Raw genomic sequence first — 13,995 nt, forward strand, 5'->3', positions numbered from 1 at the left:
TATAGTTTTAAACTGCTATAAAAATGTTCACTAGAAATAATACAGTTAAAAGTAGCACTGGAAAGCTCGTTCCACATACTGGAAAGTATGCTGGTGCTCCTAGACAGTCTAAATACATTAGACTACAGGTTTTTGAAAGCAGACAGAATCATGAAATGCTTAGATTTCTTTGCTTTTAATTCTAAAATGAAATTAATTCATCATACACAAAAGAAAATTACATGGCTTACAAAGATGTATCAATGATTTGTTTGAAGTGTGTTAGCTCATAAAATCCTCTCATCTCTTCAAAAATAGGTATTTGAGAGCCAGTCTGGCTTGATATATGGGTTTTTTAGAAGTAATACATTTTGGGTGGCCTCTCCTGGGATGGACCTAAAGAAAAGCTCTTCAATAGCATCTGCATCTATGTCCCAAAGAGAGGCAATTAGCTGAAGAATCCAAGCAAACCTGCCTAGGTCTCTATGGAACATCATTGAGATAAACTCCATCAAGGATTACTGAGCTTCCTGTTGCAGTGTTTGTACATAGGGGAGACATTTTAGGACATGGCATCCTGTCAAAACAAAAAGTAAAATAATAAATCTTGAGTAAATACTTTCATTGTGTGCCTTTCATGATGATGGGTGTCTGGCTTTTTAACTTGTAATACTACTTTCTCCAGAAAACAGTAAAAAATTTCTAAACATACTTTTTGGGAAAAGAAGATACGCATAGTTCAATGATTTGAAGGAACATTGAGCAGCATTGTAAGCACATTGGAATCTAGCCTGCTACATGAAATCCAGCTTTGGCATGGTAACAGGAGGTAACTGACTCAGTACAGATGGAGAAGAAGCTTTATAGTGTTGTCTACCCGCTAAAAGATGCTGAGACCATAGTCTGAGTAGGTGGAAACATTCCAGCTCTAATTTAAAATAGGTAGGTAACGTCAGGATGATGGAGGCTGTGGTTTGGAGCAGCAAGCAGGCTGGCAGTCTGAAGACATAGGTTTCCAGTCTGCCCAGCCCCATCTACCTCATATTGTTGCCTCCACTTGCTAGACTAAGCTGGGGCACTATGGTTCACCGTGCTATCTAGATATCTTCATTTACAGTCTAAAAAGAGCGTAAGGTTCTCTGTGAGATGTATCCTGACCCACAGGAGTAGGTTAGATAATTGTATTTCCTGGTTTTGTACTCCTTTTCCTCAGCCATTTCTGAAGAAGGAGAGGTCTCTGCCCTATGGAGTCGTGGTCCTGAGCCTCAATCACGTAGAACGTAACTTCAAACCTGCTGGCTCTCTGAGGATCTTTGTGGGTGCTGGGGCCCAGTTCAAAGGACAAGTTATGTTTATCCTTTACCCCTGGTGGGATTGCCTTGTTGTGTAGCTCTCAGCAACCTGTTTCCTCCTGTCTTCACTGCCTGAGGATAACACCGTCTTTTCTTTCCTAGAATTGCTGCAGCCTGGACAGGCGTAGCATGAATCCCCAAGTTTTTACTTCTGCATCTCACGCCTCCTACATCTTATTTCAACCTATTTCCCAGCACACACTCCAGGCCCGTTTAGCCTCCAGTGACTGACTCCATACCTCTCTGGGATGGGATCTGAATAGCTTAGACCAGGGAGTGCATTCATTTAAGTATGGGATGTTCTGCCTTCTTGCCTAGTGCCCTGTACTAGGGCAAAATCAACCTGGTTGGATGTTTTTAAGTGTGTGGCTGACCGCCCTTTGTCAGTCTTCAGCAGCTCTCTTCTCCCTAGACATAACTGCCAGAGAAGGAGCCTCAGCAAAGCCTGCAACCAGGCTAGCCAGAAATGAAGGGTTTGGAAAAGTCGTCTTCTCCCCCAGGATTACCACCAGCTGCAAGCTGTGAGGATGGTTCCAAGTGTTAGATTTTTCATGGAAAGGAAGTTGTCAGGATTTTGTAAATTCAGGATGAAATTGCAATTGCTTATATCCCTTCAAATTTGCTTAATTTCCCCATTTGGCCTTCTTTTAGATGTAATCAAACACTGGTTTTAATTTAGAAATAACGAGAAACTCCTTGTTCTGAGATCTGTTGTAATAATGTTCAGTCAAACATATGTTTCCAGCTGAACTGTAAACCTCTTAAGAGCAATTTTTTTAACAGAAATCCTGTCACAGCCTTGATGGAGGTTTATATATATATATATAAAACTCCATAAAAATATACGTGGCGCTGATACAATAACAGCACTGGTTTTTATGATTCTCATCGCAAGAACGGTTTCATCTCTGTGCTGTTCATGTGTGGTGGGACAGTCCTACCTGCCCCCTCCTTTGCCTTATTGCTTGGGTCCTAGAGAAGGCCTTGCAGCTGGACTCTTCACCCATACACACTTTGACCTCTCCAAAGCCACCTAGACAAAGCACACCTGCAAAGAACAGGGGTGGCAATATGTTCTGGACAGTCTGGGTTCAGTTGATGCAAGGCTGCCTATTTCCCTTCAGGGGCTGGGCGCACCTTTTCTTCTTTGCAGGTTCTTGCTGGCCCAGACGTGATCAACCAGTAACGCAGCCAGAGCCTCCCGCACAGAAGTACTGCGCAGATTGTGCCTTAGTGGGAGGACCTACACTCCGTGCTGCCTGCCACCCTGTCCCCAAACGGATTTTTTTGTGATAGTAAGCACAACCTCTGTGCCATAAGAGATCACTTAGGGCACAAGCAAAGCTCTGCCATACTTCTTTGTCATGCTTCTTGCCCAAGCACTGGCCTAGCTGTGCTGCTACAGCTGCATTTCTGGGCGCCTTGTTGAACTCCAACTGATAACCCAGCTCTGGACTGCTCCATGCCTGGTCCTTTCCCCACAGCCAGTTTTGGTGGTCCTACCAGGAATAAAACATTCAGGGTGGGAGCCCACATGAGGTACTCCATCATCCAGGAGTGGGTTTAGTGTTGTCACTGCTTGTGGCTGCCTGAAATTGTCTTAGAACTGAGGCCTGCAAAATATTAAGATTTGGCCCAACATCAAGCCAAAACTAAGAGGGCAGCTGAAAATGTGCTTCATGTACGGAGAAAGCATCTTCTGAGATTGGTGGAAAGTGTTACTATTAAAAATAATAATTGTGAAATGACAGCTGTACAGATTTGTTTGCAGCAAAACAGGTAGAGAAAGGGTGGGTTGGGCTGTGTGTAAGCCCTGAGTATCTATTTCAGCCCAGAGTTAGACTGACTCTTCGTTTCAGCTGGAGTTAATCTGGGTTTAACTGAAGTCCTCCCAGCCACCTTCTGCAGCCTGTGGAGAATGGCACCTCCAGAGAATAGGGTCATCCCACCTGAGAACTAGGCAGTCCCCTTGAAACTCTGCACGGCGTCTGCAGACAGCATGAAAGGCTGCTGGGCCTCTCATATGACACCCCAGGAAAGCATTAGAAGGCACAAATCCAGAACACAACACTGCTTCAGCTGCTTTCTCCTTAAGTGAAAATCGCATTTTATCCACAGAGATAATAAAAATGCCTGCTAGTTAAACTGTGTAAGCCACTGCAGATGAGGGATTTCTTCTCTTATCATCACCCTGGATATAACCAGTGGTTTCTTTCAGCCTGGTTTGATTGTGGAAAACTGAGAAAATAACTTGCAGTGAAACGAACTCCACTGGTTTGGTGCTGCGGCGTAGACACGCAAGACAATACGAAATGTCTGGATGACATTACATCTCAAGAAACAGAATTTGAATCTTACTGGAAACAAATACAAAGACACTAGAGCCTTTGAGCAGCCTATAAACCACCCACCACAAGAAATACCATGGGATAACTGAAGCATTCAAGTATACTTTTGGTGCAGTCCCAAGTATAGCACACTGCTGACAGTGCAGCCAACAGCAGTGATTGCTGTGGAAGGAGCTGGGAATCTGAACCAGAGCAGACTGCAGTCAATAAGTCTTTCCATTTACTTTAGTGGACTTAGAGCTCAGCTTTTAATGACTCACACACTCCATGGTGCTGACCTAGGCAACCTTCCTTCCTAAAGAGGCTGAACTTGGCACCAGAAGTGATGAGATGCCACCAGTAGTCTGAGTTTGCTCCGTGACTGCTGTCCCAGGCTTTGAATCTAGAGATACTATAGGATAAATAAAAAAAATAAAAGCTGTGTAACCTCAACGTGGTATCCTTTTGCTTCATTGATGAAAATCAGATGATAGAGGTTATTTTATCTTCTCCAGTGTTCTTACTGCAGAGGAAGTCTTTGTTAAAATGCTTTTAATACTCTTATCACGCACCCATGCACCATCTCTCATTTGCTGTACTACTGGTGAGATTACTGTAGTGCCTTTGAACTGGAAGTCAGTTTGAAGTGACACAGTTAATTCTTTATGGCTTAATATTTGCCTAATAGAAGCTGTTTTGTCTTAAAGTGGGTGACCTACTGCACACATCCAAAGAACCTAAATAAATTACTTCAGGCAGAAAATCATTAAATTGTGGAATATAGGTTTTTGCTAACAGCTATATTCATAGAAAAACAGTAAAACTAAACATTTGTCTATACGCAAATGAAAATGCCAAATGTCCTTCTAGGCACAAAATCATCTGTGTAATTTCCAGGAGGACTTACCATAATTAAAAAGCAAAATTCCTCTAAGATAGGCGTATATCCAGTATCCAGAATTTCCACAATATATTTTACATCTTCTGAACTTCTGCTAAAGATGCTCCCAGTGACGAGATGCCCAGTTCATTACTAGCTGTCAAAGACTGATTGAGGAGGACTTCTTTGAATAAACGAGGGGCTGAAATCTCTCTCAGGTCAGAATCCACCCCTTCTTGTGCTATGCCTGGGGTGCTCTGTTCTGCTGTATGAGGACAAGCTGATCCTCCTAAGTCACATGATAAAAAGAAGGCAATTTCTAATAAAAGTTAGTCTTCAAGAGCACTTCAGAAGTTCTTCTACACATGGCTTCTATCTTTTTCAAGCACAGGCTGTTTTGCACAAGCAAGAACCCCTGGGGAAATGGAGCCAAGGGAAGAGGAGAGCTTGCTCCTGCTCCAAGCTTACAATGGGCAAGAGAGCCTAAGAGAGCTGGGGCACATGTGGCACCTTGGAGGTGCAAGAGCAGCAGCCCAAAACTTAGACAAAAGGGCCCAGAGGAGCCTGACAAGGGGCTGTGCTCAATACTACAGAGGAAAAGAAGCAACCCCAGGAGCCACACCGGAGGCCCACCCTGGGAGTCTAGAAAGCTTTCTCCCCTCTGGCTGCAGGGCACAAGGGCCACCTTGGTGGAGCACAAGCAGCAGGCACCTAGCCAGAATGGCCCAATGGAGCCTTGGCAAGGGGCTGTGCTCAGTGCTGCAGAGGGAAGGCAAAAAATCCCAGAGACACTTGCTAGTCCACCATGGGGGAAGAAAGCCTTCCTCCCCTCAGCTGCAGGGCATGAGAGGCCATCTTTGTGGTGCGTGAGCAGCAGGCAGTAACCTAGCCCAAATGGAGCAGAGGAGCCCTGACAAGTGGTCATGCTCAATGCTGGAAAAGAAAGCAAAAAACCACGGGTACCAGTGCCAATGTGCCCCAGGGGAAAATTCCTTCCTGACCACAGAGATCATCTGTTCCCTGAGCATATGAGCAAGACCTGCCTCCTGGTCCCAATCTGGTCATGACTCCCAGGAGGTGCCCAAGCCTATTCTCACTCAACCTGGAGCCATCTCGGGGGCTTCTGAGAGTGGCCAAATGCCCCCAGCCCGATCGACCTCAGGGGCAAGAATCCTTCCTGCACCTGGCACGACACCAGTAAGTGCTCCAAAGCACTGGGACCCCTTGCAACATCTCTGCATCCCATTTCTTATGGCTGCTGCCCCTTATGGCTCCATGGGAGATGAGGGCGGCCAGCTCTGCACTGCTCCTCAAGAAGTCATTCCCTTGGTCTTGACACTGCTAGCCAGCTGAAAAGGCCTGATACCCTCTGGCACCTCCATGGCTTGGTGGTTCGTGTCATCTCCTGAGACACTTGCATCTATTCCGCGAAGGCTGAAGCAGGATTTCCATCCATCAGATGGGCTTTGAACATGGCCCTGCCGGGAGTTGGCCTTGCGGTGGAAAACCTCCAGCAGCCTCATCCAGCCTCCACTCTTGCTTCCTCAGCCCCTGCCAAGTGATTCCACCGGCCCCTCAAGGACTTCCTCTGGGATGTCTTGGGGCTGTCCCCAGGCCACATCTGGTGGCGGAACATGGGACGGTGCTCCCTTGTATCCTGACCCGGGGCATTGTGACTGATGTGTTGCCAGTGATGGCACTGTGATGTGGGGGTGACAGGGCCCCCCATGTGCAGCCCAGCGTGCCACACCTCCACCCAGCATCTTTTGGAGGAAGGCCTTTGGGGTGCTGGCCCTGAGGCAGTCCCTGTGTGCCTTTAAAAATCTAAAAAGACAAAGGCTGAGAGGAAAGGTTTGATCAGTTTCAAGAAAGGCATCAAGGATGCTGTATTTGGTGCCTTCTTGCTCAGGTACTGGGGAAAAAAAAAAGGAAAACAGCCAATCCCTGTTCACCCTTTCTATAGCTTGCTTTATTTTATAAATCTCAGTAAGACTCCCACAGTCATCCTTTGTCCAAACAAAAGACATGTATCTTCCAAAACTGTTCTTTTTTTGGAGTGGTACCATGTCTTTGATCATCTCGTTACCCTTCTCTGAACCTTTCTTAGCCCTATATCTTTTGTAAGATATTCTTTAAGGGGAAGTGGGGAAAGTATCAAAACAGGACACGGTATCTAGGACTTAGGAGAGTGTGGATTTATAGAGGGACAGAATTAAGTTCTCTGTGTTGTCTTTCCCAGAAGTCACAGCCCCAAAGTTTTACTCCTGAGTGATAGTCTTCACTTCAGAGGCTCTCAACTTAGTCAAGGGTGGAGTCAGGAATGTTTTCTCTTATCTATATCTTTTGCCATATATATATATATATATATATATATATATGTATATATATAAAATTATCATTTGATACCTAGTTGATGATTTTGATAAAGCCCTTCTGCAATTCTTCTGACAGCCCTAATCTTCCTCCGAATAGTTTTGTATCATCAACAAACATTCATGTTCTGAAACTTTGAAGGCACTGCTCTTTAGAATAGTTCACTCAATGCTGTGAGCTGTTTGAAAGCCTATCATAATTTAACTACGTTGTCCTTACAGTACATATATACAGTCCATATATACAAGTACCTATATGTTGGACTGTTCGTGTATTGGTGCACAATGTATATAGTAACTAAATTACTACTAAGTAGTGATGCAAGCTCTCTTACTTTCCTAAAAGGTGAGACTGGAGGCAGATGCATTTCTGGAGAAGAATCTTCCACTATTATTTCATATGGGCTACAAGAAGGAAACACCTTTCTAGGAAGCTGCCGGCAGCCGTTTTGAGGTCATCCTGTCACACCAGTCTGATACATGCACGTATTCCTTGATTCAGTGATCTCTTATCTCTCTGAGCTCCAGTACAAACATTTAATTGGCCTATAAACATCTATATGACTTCAGAACAGGATTTTCTCTAGGAGTGTTATACATTATGTTTTCTGGGAGGAGTTAGGTGAATCTCATGTCACCGGAACTTTTGGAGGACACCTGACTTCACTAGCAGCCTTAATGATGACAAAAGAATACAGTAACAAATCCAGTATCTTTCTAGAAGAGTTCCATCTCCTCCTTGTCCCATGGTGCACACCGTCTTTCTTGAGCAATAAAGGTATTCATTGCTCAACTAGAGGAAGCAGGAGCTACTCTTCAGACTGCCTACTTTGGCTAGGCAGATAGTGGGAAGTATCATCCCCAAGTTAAAGCCTGCTCAGCTTTGAAACTAGCTCTGAAGCAGTGTCTTTAGCTTATGCTCCAGCAGTAATGCCATGGCAAACTAGGGTTTGGCCCTTGTATCTGAAGCAAGGGTACGCAAATTATAAATCCAGTTAATTTAAACATGTTTAGCTTATCTTGAAGCTCAGTTGGTGAACTTCTCAAGTGATTGAAGTTCATCATGTACTTAAAATATTTTGCTTGATTAGGTCCGATAAAATCAGCATCTTTTTGATGACAGCCATTTGAATAGAGGTAGCAAGTGAATAGAGAGGCAGCTGCCCCAGGAGGACCTGCAGTGAAATATTGTCTGTCACTGAAACTAGGCCTGTTTTAAACTTGCCTCTGGTGACCAAGTTAGAGAAAAGGCAAATGTCTCTGAACTGCTGCACCACATCTTGATGTGAAGTAGGAGCTGTGAGAAGCCCCCTTCCTAAAAACCTACCCTGGGCTTCTACATTTAACTCATGTTCTGCTGTTGTTTCCAAACACACTGGAGTAGCATTTAAAGTGACTTTTTGGCATGTGCTGGTCACTGGCTGAAGAAGGAAGAGTGTTTGTCTTCATTTTAGACCGAGGACATTTTGTTAGACTTCATGCTGCCTGACCGTACTTCAGCTGTTGGAAATGTGAATGCAAACACGTGCCATCTGGAGCTATAACTGAATCTAAGACTGAAAAATTAGTACAGAAAGTAAATAAGCAGCTCAGTGATGGTCCTCAGTCAGAAGATGGGGTGACACAGGAACATATTTCTTAACTCCTCAGCTTCTTATAAATCTATAGCAGCAATGGATTTCCATGTATGCAAATACATAAATAAACCCAAAAGGGCTTTCATGGTTGTTTAACAAAAAAAACTCCAGGTGGACAAGTAAACTCTTCCCATGATTTTTGAACAGCTTTATCTGGCCTCTTGGTAGCATGGGGTCAGAGCCTTCTTCAGCTAAAAACCCAAGCAGTCATCACTTTGCAGTTGCAGCAGAGCTGTGCGTGCCATAGCAGGCATACTGCTACTGGGCCATTTCTCCTTTGGTTAAAGGCAAGGGTTTGTTTTAAACAGTGTATGAAAAGGGGCATGAATCTGGAGACTTGAGGAGGTTTTGAGCTGCCCAACGTCAATCGTTTGCTTTCTTCATACTGGAAAAATTGCTGAATTTTTATAAGGGTGAATTGGCAAATTTTTATAAGGGCACACCTTTGGGGGGTGGGGTGTAGAGATTATAAAATAAACCAGAAATGACCTCATACCAGATTGTGCCATTTTTCTATGGCTCCCCCACCAAGGAGATGGTGTTTGTACAGTCACCCTTATCAGCACTGGGACAGGCACCATCTGTCATTTTAAATATAGATATGCCAATTATTATTGCTCAGCAAGTGGAAAATGCTGGAAAGCAAGGTAGAAAATGGACAAGGTTTTGAAAAAGCAAAGTTAGAAAATGCTCCTGGCTAGCAATGCCATCTCCACATTGGCATTGAAAAGGTGACTCCTCCCTTCAGCCCCCTCCCCTGCTGAGAAGAGTGACTGAGATGATAAACATTTTAACACAGTATGGAGCCCACTATCATATTAAACTTAAGTCTGTCTTATATCATTGAAGATAAATGCCTAATCTAGTGATTAGCACTCTATAAATACCAAAGATTAGCAAGTGAAGGTTAGATGGTGGATTAGATACGTGGTGTATATCTTCAGACTCGTCTTTACACATTTTGTTTATGATGAAATAAACAAGGACTTAACAAGTAATCTGTGGTCCAAAAAATGAAATCCTGAACACTTCCATTTTATTTTGAAATATATGAGGGATGACTAACTTCTGCCGGGGGTATAGGACTGACACATTGAGTTTTCCCTGGGACAAAATTAACATGCCCAAACTTCCCTCGCATTTTGCCATAGGATAACTTCACTATCAATAAGTCTTAAATTACATATTTATCTATTCAGTTGGGGGGGGGGGGGGAGAGAAAGCAATTCTATCTCAAAATGTGGATTTTCTGAGCTCAGACTACTTAAAAACTGATAGAAACATATAAATCATTTGGGTATGATTCTTCATAATCAGTTATTGATTATGACTCATGGACCTTGTATGTACAAATCTCCAAGTGTTCACTCAACCCCAGAGAGATTCTTCATCAGATATTTCCTCACCACAGTGAGCCCCATTTCTTCTGTCTTTGACCATTTCCCCATTTTGATTGCTGTGACTTTCTTCTACCACACCCCTGCCAAGGAGATACCTGCTCCATTCTCTTGCAGCTGCTTTCCCATCTGATTTGAAGTAAGGCTGGGGAAAGTTCAGACACAGCTATGGTAAGATCTTACTGCAGATCTATTTCCTTACTATTTTCTTACTGTTTCCCAAAGGGGCAGGGAGAGAACAGTTCCCAGATCCACTGCATCTAGGGACTAGGACATCAGGGGATCGCTGGAACTGGGAGGAGTAACAAAACCTGGTCCACTTTTGGAGCTTAAATATCTTTATAAAAGCCATATGTCCAAGTCTAAGCACATCTTCAATTGCATGAGCTTGAATTACTTCAGATTTTAGAGATTCTTTGGTATTACATACAACTGATGATACTCAAGCCATTAAACATCTACGTAACTGGCAGCACTGAAGAGCAATAACGATAAGAGTCAGCCAACGTTTAGGCCTTCATTCCTTTAGGAATAGGTTGGTCTGACAAAACTGGGGAGGAAGAAAAGATGTTCAGTCATATACATGTTGGAGATTGTAAAGGAAATCCTTCTGTCTCCATGTGTGAGGCTCTATTGCCGAGATACTTTGAGGAAAGTGTCAGCTTTCTGGTAACCATGGAGTCCAGCAGGAGCAAAGAAGAAAGACTGTGAAAACCTTGCCAAAGAGCATTATGGTTTTGAGCAAATGAGATTAGGAAGCTAAGTCTTAGAAAATGAATTTTGAGTGCTCAAACACAGAGTAAGATAGTTGCAGTGTCTCCATGTAGCAGGAACCAGAATGCTGAGAGAGCAGGTCCTGAAACTTTTAAATAGTACAGGTTGAAAACCGAAGGGAGGGAAAGGAGGAAAAGATAAATGTGAGCACATTGAATAAGAGTAGATTATGACAGGATAAATGTCACTTGCAAATATTCATATGATGTGAGTTGCCCATAGAGTCAAAGGTGACCACAAGACACAAGCACTTCCATGCCATTCACTGGTAGTTGGAAGACATTCAGACCTTCTTCTGGACCTATTTCTGTATGCAGTAAATGAATACTTTGCTTGTTCAATATCGAGATTTCAGTGTTTTGACTTCAACTGCTCCTTACTCTGGCATTATGTTATTCCTGTCACTCTGAAAAACAGCTCTGAGATTTTTAGAAGCAAACACATTTGCAAAAATCATTTTTGAAAGAGAAGTCTGTCTTTGTCTCATAAAAGTCCACACTTAACCATTTTTTAAAAAATACTGTTATTTTAAGGTCAGTGGAAACTCCGTTAAAGTGTTTCAGGAATTCATCATATCGTTACAGCAATGGAAATTAAAATGTATGCAACGTACTGATTTCAAACACATTGTAAGTGTGTTCACTGGTCTTAGTGTAACGTTCTCCTTTGGGACCTACACAATTTGGGAGTGATTTTATCATGCTATATGCCAGTGACTGCTCCTAGCTTGCAGTGGCTACCAAAAGGTATTTTTCCTTCAGACATGCCTGCTTTGTCACCTCTCAAAATGGTCTTTGAAACTAAGCAGAGACATACCTTTTTCTTCTTTAGCTACTCTGGGAAACACATGTATGAGGAGCATTGTCCTTAAGAGAGTGTCTGATACCTAGAATTACCACCCTGAAGGGAACAGATGCCTTAGAGTCCAGCCATGTACTTGATCATGTTCAGAAAGGCAAGACTGAGCTGAAAACAACTGAGTGCTGGAGAATCCAGATGAGTCAGTAGGCTTGCAAGGCTTGTGTGAACACGTAAAAAGAAACGAGAACAAGAGAAGCACGTGTCTGCAGAGCAATTAGATTACTGCTCAACAATCCTTTCACCCTCCCTGATTCCTGTGACAAGGTGGTAAGAGCTTTGTGGTGGTCCTGTTGGAGGAGGGTACATCCAAACTCAGATGGACTGAAGCATTGACACCTTCAGGACCTGGTTCTCTTTCTAGCTCAGATCTAACAGTGGTCAAAACCTCTCCCCTTTTCCTCCCTCCTCCTGCCCTATATACTTCTTGTTCATTAGGTCAAGCAGGAGAGGCTCTAGCATTTCCTTCCATTAAGGCAGTACTAGATACCATCTGTTGTGGAGATGTGAATCTCCTTTGGACAGGGCTGGAGCATTTGTCCGCACTCGGACAGGTCATAGCTATTCCCATAACTGGCCAAGACCCTTAACAAGCTCTCAGCTCATTGTAAAGTAGAGCTGAGCTGAGAAATGCCCGAATTCCAGGATATAAACATTTCATATTACATCTCCTATCCTCTGCCCACACCATGTACCCTACTAATCATGTTTTATACAATCTCTTAAGTGTGAACAAATGACAGAGCTCATTACTTGATCTCATGTGACCCTAGAGTTGATGGCAACCACACATGTGGAGGTGACAGTATTTTGGAGGGTACCTCAACCCGGTTCCCAGCTTAGTGTTTGGGGAGGCTGCTGGGACAAGATGTACTAAGCTGACCCAACAGGTCCCATCCTCTGGTAGGAGGCCACCGCCTCAGAGCTCTGTGCTCCTGCTGGGTCGCACACACTTCTGCACCCACCAGACTCCTCAGAGTGTCTTATCTGCTTTGGAAAGTAGGAGAAAAGTCATCTGTAGAGAGAAGAAAATGACCTTGAGCTGGTTCATTGGTGGAAAAGGACAGCAGAGCTGGTCTGAGTGATGGGCAAAAACCTTGTACATGGTTCAGCAGGAGGGTCTCACCAGCTCGAGTGAGACTTTTACCAAGACCTTTGGGGCAGGGCTCCTTCCAACATTTCAGGTTATGTGGGACATGGAAATGATGACTGTGCCTAGCACAGGTATTTCAACAAGACAGGTAACTCCTCTTGCTGCGTTTTTCCAGACATGAGAAATTATGTTCCACAGCAAAAGTTGTGGCACTAATAATTATTATTGCTGCATGTAAACCTGACTAATAAGGTCCCACGTACCTTTACACATGTCAGGACCTGCAGAAGGCAGGTGGGAGGGAAGATCCTGCTGCAGCTTCCTCATCTGCACAGTCTCACTCACAGGCAGCAGCAGCATTTCCCATCCCGGTGCATCCACCAGTGATTTTGTTCCCCATGCAGTTGTGTTGAACATGGGCGCCAGGGTCTACGACCCATTCAGTAACAAAAGCAGCGTTCAGAAGGACAGCATTCACATTTGCTCTGTTTGCTATCGTGCATGCTAACTTTACTTTAATAATGAACTAGGAACTATGGCAGAGAGTAGATTTGTTTTTCAGATATAAGAGTGGAACACCCATCAGAAAGCAAACCTGTGAAAATTTTAATTTCACATACATTTTCTCTTCAGCAGCTATCAACATGAAATGTTCAGTTTATTGTGACTTCAAGTGTCACCTTTAAACCCCCAAAATCTAGAGCAAAAATCAAGTCAAAGCAAATGGGGGAAAAAGTAATTTTGTTTTTATTTTAAATATCAAAACAAGATGTCATTTTAGAAGTGTTTAAAGTTAAAACAAATAATATAGAATATATTAAAAGTGCCATGTGGATTAGCTAAAAAGTCTTAATTTTGGAAGAAATTTACACACACACACTAAATTCATGTGTCCACAGCAAGCTGTATGGTTTGAAAAAACAGTAAGCAGAGGTTTAGCTAGGCTTCCTCACCTTCTGTTTGAATTTGTGTTTCAGTGTGTATGGAAGATCAGCAGATTGTTAATATAGCATCAAAAACCGCATGTTTAGACCCAAAATGTCATTTCAGGCAGCAAGACAATGGAAAAAGTGAATAGAACATAGAAAATCCTTCTCCACTAAATTATCATAACAACAGGAAAGGAAGAGATCTCTGGAAGATCAAACTTTCTTCTGAAAAATACTGCTGAGGACATTTTGACAAAAGAGTAGGTGCACAACTACTGATGACATCAAAGTGAATGACTTCACCAGTGCAGTAGCACTGAAGTGGTCCAGTTCCTGTTTTATTACACCTCTGCCATTTACAGTAAACCCAAGAAAATTATTCAGATGCCACATGGTC

General features: G+C 43.2%; 1 pseudogene; it reads right to left on the reverse strand.

Moving 5' to 3' along the window:
* Window positions 1-287: 287 nt before the first annotated feature.
* On the reverse strand, window positions 288-13,086 carry LOC147416040 (nuclear receptor subfamily 0 group B member 2-like; annotated as a pseudogene).
* Window positions 13,087-13,995: the final 909 nt, after the last annotated feature.

The sequence above is a fragment of the Leptosomus discolor genome, chromosome 2 (genome assembly GCF_034619465.1).
Source record: "Leptosomus discolor isolate bLepDis1 chromosome 2, bLepDis1.hap2, whole genome shotgun sequence".
In the NCBI taxonomy this organism is placed as follows: domain Eukaryota; kingdom Metazoa; phylum Chordata; class Aves; order Leptosomiformes; family Leptosomidae; genus Leptosomus; species Leptosomus discolor.